The 10,627-nt window shown below is 41.4% G+C and overlaps 1 long non-coding RNA gene across 2 annotated transcripts; it reads right to left on the bottom strand.

Annotated features, from left to right (window-relative positions):
* Positions 1-791: 791 nt before the first annotated feature.
* On the bottom strand, positions 792-1,521 carry LOC102309627. Of its 2 annotated transcripts, none has more exons than XR_001335978.2 (3): positions 1,276-1,521; positions 920-1,164; positions 792-849 (listed from the first exon to the last, which is right to left on the bottom strand). It is a non-coding gene; the product is annotated as an uncharacterized LOC102309627 (long non-coding RNA). The 2 variants fall into 2 exon arrangements; XR_006053624.1 differs by having other exon boundaries at positions 792-884; positions 1,006-1,164; positions 1,276-1,519.
* Between the last annotated feature and the right edge of the window lie 9,106 nt (positions 1,522-10,627).

Raw genomic sequence — 10,627 nt, 5'->3', positions numbered from 1 at the left:
CGTCACGGCTGAGCATGCATCGATCTTTCTTCGAAATTCTTGACTTGGTGAGGTTTGGAGTCGAATTCTGCCATACTGTTCCTTTAATTCAGACTCTAGCTTCTCAGCCTCATCCATCATATCATACATGTCACTCTCAGAGCATACTTGCTTTAACCTTGTGCGAATGTCTCTTACGTTGCTTTTCCATTTCTCATATGTTGCTTTGAACCTCTTCTCCTTTTGAGTTAACTCTTGATCTTTCAGTTCCTGCATTTTTGGCGTTAATCGCCTTTCACGAGAGGATTTTCTTGTTTTTGTCTCAGATTTCTCAGACACTACACTTTTTTCCTCTTCCAAATCCCCTGCATCTTGTACTTCTGACATAACATCAGGGTGACTATGACCATCTTTAGACATTTTCAGACTTTAAAGGGGGTATCTTATGAAGAGGACAAGATAACTAAGGTAATTACAAGAATGGATGTAATAAGCGGAGAATTATTAAAATTAACACAAAGGCACCTTAGCTTAGATTCTTACGTATGACAGCAAATAAATCTTCAATTTCAGCCTTCATGAAGCTTGCAAACAATCGGTAAGAAAACAACAATAATTTCCAGAACTTCAACAGATTGTCCGTTTTTTTTTTGTTTTTTTGTTTTTTACACAGTCCGAAATTTGAACACTATTAATTCCTTGTCCATTACAGCAAATTTGTAGCTCATGTTCTATCCATCAACTCATGAGGCATAATAACTGCGCAATATAGCCTGAGGACTCACGCTTTAGCCTGAAACCGCTTCTTGGAGTGAATCTGCAGCTCCCGATTGGTTGTCACAAAATGCAAAGCAACGTGTCCACTGAAGCCTGTAGCTCGCTGCAGGATGAGAAGCAACCGAGACCTGTAGCTTGCTGCAGGATGAGAAGCAACCGAGACCTGTAGCTTGCTGCAGGATGAGAAGAGCTTTGCACACCGAAGCCTGTAGCTTGCTGCAGGAGGAGAAGCGCGTTGCAAACCGAGACCTGTAGCTTGCTGCAGGATGAGAAGAGCTTTGCACACCGAAGCCTCCAGATGGATTGGGACACGTTTTCACTATATCTACTCTGGTCGAAAGAATCCACGCTTCGTACTGATGTCCACAATTCTTTTATTCCTCTCACAATCATGGAGCACCGTGAAAACTAGAAACAAGTAAAATAATATCAATAGCACATATGATATTCATCTCAGCCACTTATTTCCTTTCACAAAGTGCACAAGTGTTAAACAAATAACAGCATAATGATTTTTACCGTGTACGCCTTGTAAAACCAGCAGTAGAAAAGTTGTACATTCCGAAAAGTCCGCCGTGTTACCGTTCTGTCTTGTCTCTCCCGCGCACAACTTCCGGTTCCCGCAACTCACAGGAAGTGACTACTTCACAATAATATTTTAACAGAAACATTTCTTATAAGAAGGATATATCACTGGATTCATAGATTATCTTTTCCTACTGCAAATGTACACAAGCATGAGAAGCAAATAAAGAAAACAAATAGAAAACAATAACGATCTCAGATTTACTTTGGTGTTGTCATGGCAACCCACACAAACATTTCAGCGTCAGCTACACTTGTAAATCAAATGCATATTTGTGTATGGAGTTTTGTAACCTTGTAAACCAAAATATCATGGTCCTGGGTCGGTGACCCAGTGTTTGAGTTTTTGTATCATTAAAGAACTTTGATTTTGTCATTGTGTATCTCTTCTAGTCTTTTGGTTTCTGTTTCTGTGTTCCGTGGATGCTGTTTCCCCCTAATCAAGTCCACGTCTGTTATGTTTCCTGTTTTACTTTGACATTCTGTGTCCTATGTAAATGTATTGAGTTTTGCTTCCCCTGTCTCAACTTGTCAGTTACTCCCAGCTGTGTTCTCCTTCTGTGTTTCATTCCCCTTGTTATACCTCTCTGTATTTCAGCCCGTGTTTCTCTTTGTCAGTGCTGCGTCGTCTGTGCTTCATCCCTCAGGTCATGTCAAGTGTTTTTTCATGAGTCGTTGCAGGTCATGTTCTTAGTGTTTATTTCAAGTCAAGTTCTTTCATGCATCTGCACCGAATCTTGTTCATAGTGCTCATAGCCATAGTCTCCCTGGTTTTCATAGTTAAGCCATAGTGTTCTCCAGTTTAGGTCCTAGTTAAGTTTAGCCTCTGTTCTGGCCGTTTTTGTAATGTCATTGTATCTGCCACAATAAAGGGTTAGGGTTAGGGGTTAGTTAGTTAGTTAGTTAGTTAGTTTGTTTGTTTAACATTCCGTTCCGTCTCCTAATCTGTGTCCACCTCACTCTCTCCACCAGGTCTGCCCGGCAGACCGTGACACAAAATATGTGAAAATTTTATGTTTGTTTTTCTACAGATGAGAATTTGTGTGTGTGTGTGTGTGTGTGTGTGTGTGTGTGTGTGTGTGTGTGTGTGTGTGTGTGTGTGTGTGTGTAAAAAAAAAAAAAAGAAAAAAAAAAGATTTGTTTGTAAAAAAATATTTACACGTGTTATAGATTTTTTGTTAAGGTCTGCTTTCAGATACAAAGCTCAGTAAAGCACCCCTCCAACAGCCAAACCCATCTGTTCTCTGCTTGGATTGCCAAATTTGTGATGACATTGACCAATCAGCTGAAAGGAAGAAAAATCGGGTCAAAATTTGTATGTGTAAGTTGAAATCCACACACAGCGAGGGAACCTGATCGCCAAGTTTTACACATAGTTTTTTGCTTTGTATCTGTAAGCAGACCTTAACAAAAAAAATTGTAACTATTTGTAATTTGTAAATATTTTTTACAAACACAAATCTTTTTTACACACACACAAATGATCATGCTTAGACACACAAGCATAACATTTTCACATATTTTGGTTTACAAGTGTGAGATTATTTTACTATTTTATGCCACATTATACCTCTAATTAAAGATTTTGGAATCATTATGTAGTTTTAGGTTGCATTATTGTCCTGACTTAGAAGAAGGTGACAACTATTACATTGTTTATGATGCATTATACTGCTGATTCATAAAAAATACTGTTTTCAGAGAATCATGGCCTTATTTGTCTGATTAGAAAAGAACAGAACATACTGCATAGGAAGCCAAGGTCATAACATAGGTTCACTGAGAGAGAGCACAAATTTGGATGTTTAGGTTTTATGACTGTGGAATGGGGGCCAAAGGTATAAGAATGTGAGAAACGCTCAGACACTTTGAGATCTGGCGGGCACCCTCCTGTCCACATCTCCCGTCTAGATGTTTTTAAAGCTCAAAGTGTTGTATGGAATAAAGAGATTGTTGATTGAACATTTATACACTGAGTGTTGTTCTTCCTTCAGCCCAAAGATCAAAGAATTGGGATATTTAACACAAGATTACAAAACTCAGTACACAAATACGCATTTGATTTACAAGTACAAAATATTTATGACCACAACTTGAGCCCATACACATAGAACCAGGTTGAATAACAACAACCCACATTCATCAACAATCTACTATGGAATCACATCATACTATATCACTGTCATCAGGTGGGGGGAATGCAAAGCAAACATAGCCAATGTTTTACCTGCTGGGTACAATGTTGCTGTTGAGAGGTTGCTGCTGCTGGTAGTGCTGGAGGGCAGGGCTGTGTTGATCTGAGACTGTAGACATTAAAAAGTCATTAAAAGACATCAAAAAAAGACATTAAAAATAAATGGTAGCTGATTAAACAAATGTTATGAGATAATAATAAAATGTAAAGGTTGGTGAAAGCAGTTGGACTCATGAGGCAAGAGATTAAAAAACTGTGAGAAATAAAGTAAGCATTGCCTGTGAATCACTCTTTGCCTCCCTTCCTCCTTCATCTCCTCATCTCATCTATCACTCTCCACCTGCTGTCCATCTGAGAACAAGGCACAGTTTGCTATTGCATTAATCTATTCTTTAATTATCCACATTTCACAACTCTTGCACCTAATCCATAAGAAAGTACTAGTAGTGAATGTTATAGAACCAAAATATTGTGTTTTTTTATTGTTTTTATACTTGAATACCTCTGCAATGCAACAACTGGAACATGTGTTATGGTTACCTGTGTTCATCTTAATCCAGCTGGTGAGGGATCCACTGCCTCACACAGCTCCTTTTGTCACTGTTTCCTCCTCATGACCTTAAAGGGAATGTCTGGACAGTTTTATATTATGAGTAATAGTTTAAAAATTTGTATACACATAAAACACACACACGCACATACAGTGACATTTTATACCTTCTCCAGAATACTGTATATACTATGGACACAAGTTTGCATCATGGTGCTGATCCAGAATCCTTCCCTTATTATTTATTCCTAGTGCTATAATAGTAAAGTAACAATAAGTAAAAAATAAAAGCACACACAGGGGCTCAAGCCCCTGTGTGTGCCTGGACCAAAGGAAACTTAGTGCTGTGTGACACACTTTAGATTCTCTGCTGCTGCTTTGAACTCTTCAAATTAAAGAGCCAAACTGATGATTGACTGTGCAGCTCTGACATGCACCAAATGTCCCTGTTATCAGCCTGCTGGATGGATGTTATCAGAGCATTTTAGTCCCATAAGGATCACTGGGATCACCTCTTCCCTGCTGTCATTTTTCATCTGTAAGCTGTTAAAATGTTGAATGTTTCTATTGTTCTTTCTCCTGGTTTCTGTAAATGTGTCAAAACGTAATCTTTACCTTTAAGTGACACATGGAGTCTCTGTCTGTCTGTGTGTCCCCAGTTTCCCAGCATGCCTCAGCTGTGGATCTGTATGAAGGCGAGTCGCTCTGACCTCAGTCCTCCAACCTTCCACCAGCGTCAGCTTCAAGGACACGAACTGAAAGATCAAAACCACCGTTACAGCGGCCGAACATCCATGAAGACTGATGGTCTGGAAACTGGAGACCTCAGCCTGACCCTGACCAACCTCCAACTGTCTGACAGCACCACCTACACCTGCTCTGTCAGAGATAATACTATAGGACAAATTAGACTGACAGACATACAGCTGCAGGTCAAAGGTCAGCAACAAACACCTGCTGTAGATACATCTAACATCACTGAGATAAAACTTAGACCTATTCATTAAATTTATTATTGATGTTGAGTTAGAGGTCCAAGATCACATTGTTCTTTTTGTTCCTCCACAGAATGGTTTCCATTCTGGGCCAAAGCTATCCTGGTTCTCCTGGTTCTTGTTTCTGGGATTCTCTTATATCATTTCCAGCAGCCCCCTTGACTGTGGCTCACACAAACTTTTTCCAGAAGCTAAAAACTGCCCTGTGAGTTTCACACTTTTGATTTGAAAGACCCCTCAGTGGTGTGGAGTTGCTCTGACCTCAGTCCTCCAACCGTCCACCAGCGTCAGCAGGAAGGAGACGAACTGAAAGATCAAAACCAGCGCTACAGCAGCCGAACATCCATGAAGACTGATGCTCTGGAAACTGGAGACCTCAGCCTGACCCTGACCAACCTCCAACTGTCTGACAGCGCCACCTACACCTGCTCCATCAGAGACAGGAGGATAGGACAAAGCACAGTGACAGATGTACAGCTGCAGGTCAAAGGTCAGCAACAAACCTGCTGTAGTACATCTGACATCACTCAGATCAAACTCTATTATTTTAACACTGTCAGAATAACCATGCTGGCTCTTTGATTAAAATTGAGCCCTATTAATCAAAATCATTATTGTCATGGTTTAGGAGCCATTTTTGGGTTGATACCTTATGTTGCCCTAGAGGTCACCTTTTTAGTTTCTATATGGTAGGTTTATGTAAAGGTATTTAAGATAGACACACGTAATCGGTGTCAGGTGTGTTGTTAATCGTAAGAAGGCAAACAGTTTGTGACCACTGCGCTGTTATGTTAAAATGATGTTGGAATAAAGACCAAAAGGGACAAGATAAATACTGCTGGAGTTATTGGACTGTTTAATTAATTAATTCATACCAGTGACATCGCACACCCCCGTTAACAAACATCTCAGTGGCTTCAATTGTAGGCTTAGCTTCTACATGTTGAGTTAGAGGTCAAAGCTCATGTAGTTCTTTGTGTTTCTCCACAGAACAGTTTCCATCCTGGGCCAAAGTTCCCCTGGTTCTTCTGGTTGTCCTGGTTGTTGTTCTAATTGTCTCTGCGGTTCTTTTATTTCATTTCCGGCAGCATTTCATGTCAGGTCTCCTACTACAGTACCCATAATGCCGATGGTTAGCAGTTGTCCTCTGGTGGCTCCTTGACTGTGGCTCACACAAACTTTGTTCCAGAAGCTGAAAGAGTTGAGAGTTACAAACAGCTGATACAGAGAGCTGAAGAGAAACTTCCAGGTTTGTTCCAGAAGTCAGAAAACCTCCTTCAGACTCAGTCATCGATCAGGGTGACAGCTCCACAACATGACTTTACTAAACAGTGTGTGTACTTCACTGCATTGATCTGACATAGAGGCTGCATGTGTACAAGCTGTTCTTCTTCTCTGGTGGTAAACAGCAGGCTGACAGTAGATGCTGCAGCAGCTTCAGTAAATGTTCCTCCTTGAGTTGTGCTCAGTCATGTGGTGGAGAGCTTCAGATGTTCAGAGCAGACACATGAGATCTTCATGGTTTCTGTGCTGATGTGTTTGAGATATGGCCGACTTTGGAGGCTCAGTCTGTCTGTTCTTTTGCTCTTCATCCAACATGGCTGCAGCACTTTACAGGATGCTGCAGACTAGTTACCAAAGAACGAGTCAGGAATATATCAGGAACAAACGGACACAATCTGACTGAGACTAGAAGACAAGGTGGGGACAGCGAGGTCATGTGACCATCACAGCTGCTGCTGATGTCATCATGTTATGCTTTGTTGTCCTCTCAGTTTACAAGGTGGAGGCGGATTCAGAGGTAGAGTCTGTCCATCTGCCCTGCAAAACCACAGTTTTTCTGCCTGAATACGCTAAAGTGGAGTGGAAGGACAAAAACAACAGGAAGTCCACGTGTATGAGAATGGCTCTGACCAGCCTGAAGAACAGCATATTAATTTTAAAGGCCTAACAAAGATGAAGAGAAACTTACTGAAACATGGAGACCTCAGTCTGACCCTGAAATACCCCACAGATGAAGACACAAACACCTACAGCTGCACTGTCTACAGCAGGGAGGGAAACATCCTGATGAAGAAAGACATAGAGCCCTCTGTAGATACAGGTCAAATGTCAGATTTTGGTTCAGGCTCCATCCAATAATGTGACAGTGTTAGCATGTCTGATGTTTGTGGCTGTTTGGGTTTTTATTTTATTTCCAAACAATCTAAAAGCTTCAGCAGATGAACTGTAGGACCAAAATTGATGATTGAGACTTCATCTAAAAGGTAACATCTTCTAGTTTCTGAACGTGTGTTTGTTTAGCATGTGGTTAAAACACAGGTTAAGCTAAGTCAGTTTAAATATCAGTATAAAGCTTCTTTGGTCTTCATCTATAATCAGTCATATCTGAGTCACAATAACTAGAAGATGATTTCTAGCAGAACTGTGAAAATCTCCACATCCTTTCTCCATGTTATCATCCAAAGCTGTGTCAAGTTTCAGACCTCTGCAGCTAACAGAGACTTTCAGTTTGCTGCTCTCTTCCTCTGACAGCTCCATTCTTAGTTAGTTCTCTAACGAACGCTGCACTGAGGTTGAGCAGGACAAGCACAGAGATGAGTCCACTGTCAGAGGCCATAAGAAGATCATTTGTAACCTTCACTAAAGCTGTTCCTGTGCTGTGATGAACTCTGAAACCTGACTGAAACTAAACAAATAAGCCATTCCTCTGCAGATGATCTGTTAGCTGTTTGACAACTACTCTTTTGATATGAAAGGAAGGTTGAAGATTGGTTTGTAAAGTAAAAGTTTAACTACTGCCAGAATGAAGGCCTGTTGCACAGAGCTGATTATTAGAGATAGGTTGATCATATTTAAGATTGAAGATCTCATTTATAACTACCGTATTTTTCGGACGATAGGGCACACCGGATTATAAGGCACATTAAGCGAAACAAAACAGTCAGAAAAGTCAAACTTTACTCAACTCATTCTTCTTGCTTCCTCCACTTCCGTACCATTGAATCATTAATGTTGAATTCTCTCGCAGCTGCTCTATTCCCATGTTGTTGCAGTATATTAATGACCAGTGTAGGGACTAACGCGTTATTAAGTAACGCATTACAGTAACTGTGTTATTATTGTGGTAACGAGCACAGCAACTAGTTATTATGCCAAAAGCAGGAACACGTTAATCGTTGCCAGGATTTAGATAGGGTCATTATTCGTTACTTCGTGTGTTGCGTTCGACTTACCTCGGAAATTGGAACATGGACCTGGGAATGTCACACTCGAGTAAACGGCGTTCTGGTTGGCAGATGTGTAAAATTGTTTGGTGGTGGCTATAGCGGAGCTTCCACAGATTGAGTAACATTAGCAAGTGGTGGAGGCCAGTAGGTGGATGACGGAAAGGTGAGGCAGGAGGAGGAGAGACCCGAGTGTCAGGTGAACTGAACTTCAGGTAAGAAGTTATGACCTGGGTCAGATATAAACCACGTTTAGGTGTAGTTTATTTTCGTTGTGCTAACTTTTTACAGTCAGTTACAATAACTCGTACTGCATACTAGCTGGCATGACGGAGTTTCTATACTGCTGGGCGGGTGCTATGATGTTACTGAGAGTGAACATTATTTTATTAGAGTTGCTAACCATCCCCTAAAAACGGAATCGCTTCATATTAAGAGAAAATATTATGTGTTTCGTATTGAGGTGAAAAGGAACGCAGTTTGTCCCATACTTCAGCTACAATGAAAAAAAGACACAAAGCTGGAGTTATTCTGTCTTACGCTGCACAGCTGCCTCTTTTTCTCTCATTCTCTCTCCTCCCTCCCCTGTTGCTACTTCAATCATCGGCTAAGTACTGTTTAGAATAACAGAATAGGGAGGATGGTGTAGGTTTAGGTTTATTAGATTAATACATATAATAATAATGGATTGGATTTATATAGCGCTTTTCAAGGCACCCAAAGCGCTTTACAATGCCACTATTCATTCACTCTCACATTCACACACTGGTGGAGGCAAGCTACGGTTGTAGCCACAGCTGCCCTGGGGCAGACTGACAGAAGCGAGGCTGCCATATCGCGCCATCGGCCCCTCTGGCCAACACCAGTAGGCAAGTAGGGTAAAGTGTCTTGCCCAAGGACACAACAACCAGGACAGAGAGCCCAGGGATCGAACCAGCGACCTTCCGGTTACAGATGCGATTCCCAACCCCCTGAGCCACGGTCGCTATATACCAACAAGACAGTGTACATCACTTGTTTTCATTCAAAGGCTTTATGGTTTTTCCTATAATACCTGCTGGGCCGGTCTCTAGTCAAAACGCCTGGGCTGATCTTTTGTACCAGTCCAGCCCTGTATGCAGCTCATCTGCAGTCTGGAGTTAAATACATCTACCTACTTGGAAGACAGAATTTCCGAGTTCCGAGTACAATCGAAAGCACCATGACTGCAGTTTCCGTGTTGGACGTAAAAAGCGCACGTGATGCTGTGACATAGGCTGGAATCATGAAGGCAGTCGATGACGGTACAGGCGTGGGATTTCTCTCATGGAAATATGCACATTATTTTTTTCTTTTCTGTTGGTAGGTGGCACAGTGCACTTATGGCAGGATAGTGCTAACATGTAAGCGAGCTAGAAGACTGGCATCCTTGCTGGGTATCCAGTTAGGGAAGCAACATATTAATAAGAGAATTCTGAGTAAAACCAAAGTTACTTTCCCTAGTAACTAGTTACTTTGAAAGTAAGAGTAAAATGGTAAATGGCCTGTATTTATATAGCGCTTTACTAGTCCCTAAGGACCCCAAAGCGCTTTACATATCCAGTCATCCACCCATTCACACACACATTCAGAGTAACTTGAAGTAACTGAGTTACTTTTGATAGAAGTAACTAGTAATGTAACTAAGTTACTAATATAAAGTAACTTACCCAACACTGTTAATGACTAACCTCGAATTGTGGATGGAATATCTCAGTTGTTCTCCTGACTGAAGCTATGTCTGTTTAGAGCATCCTGCCATGCGATTGCATCTGGAACCCTCACGTTAACTTTTATTGAGTGGAAAAAATGTTCTTTGCCCGCTTTGATAGTCGCTCCAACAGCATGGGAATCCAGACAGCACCATTACCCATAGAGAAGCTGGTACCTGTCTTTGAATGCCATCAGGTGAGATCCATGCTGAGGAGGATCAATGTCAACAAAGCAGCAGGACCAGAGAAGGTTCCAGGACGCACGCTGAAGTCATGTGCTGACCAACTGGCGGGGGTGTTTACCAACATCTTCAATCTTTCTCTGCAGCAGGCTGCAGTCCCAACATGCCTCAAATCAACTACCATCATACCTGTGCCCAAAAGACAGTCAGTAAAATGTCTGAATGACTATCGCCTGGTCGCTCTGACACCAATTATCATGAAGTGTTTTGAGAGACTCGTTCTTTCACACATCAAAGCCAACATCCCTGTTGACCAGGACAGCCTACAGTTTGCTTACTGCAGGAACAGATCAACAGAAGATGCAGTCTCAATCACACTTACCACCAGCCTTACTCATCTGGAGCATC

Source organism: Haplochromis burtoni, unplaced genomic scaffold, assembly GCF_018398535.1.
Source record: "Haplochromis burtoni strain Fernald_Lab_line unplaced genomic scaffold, NCSU_Asbu1 Contig_1425, whole genome shotgun sequence".
NCBI lineage: Eukaryota > Metazoa > Chordata > Actinopteri > Cichliformes > Cichlidae > Haplochromis > Haplochromis burtoni.
The sequence above is the reverse complement of the archived record's forward strand: the minus strand, read 5'-3'. Positions and strand labels throughout refer to the sequence as shown.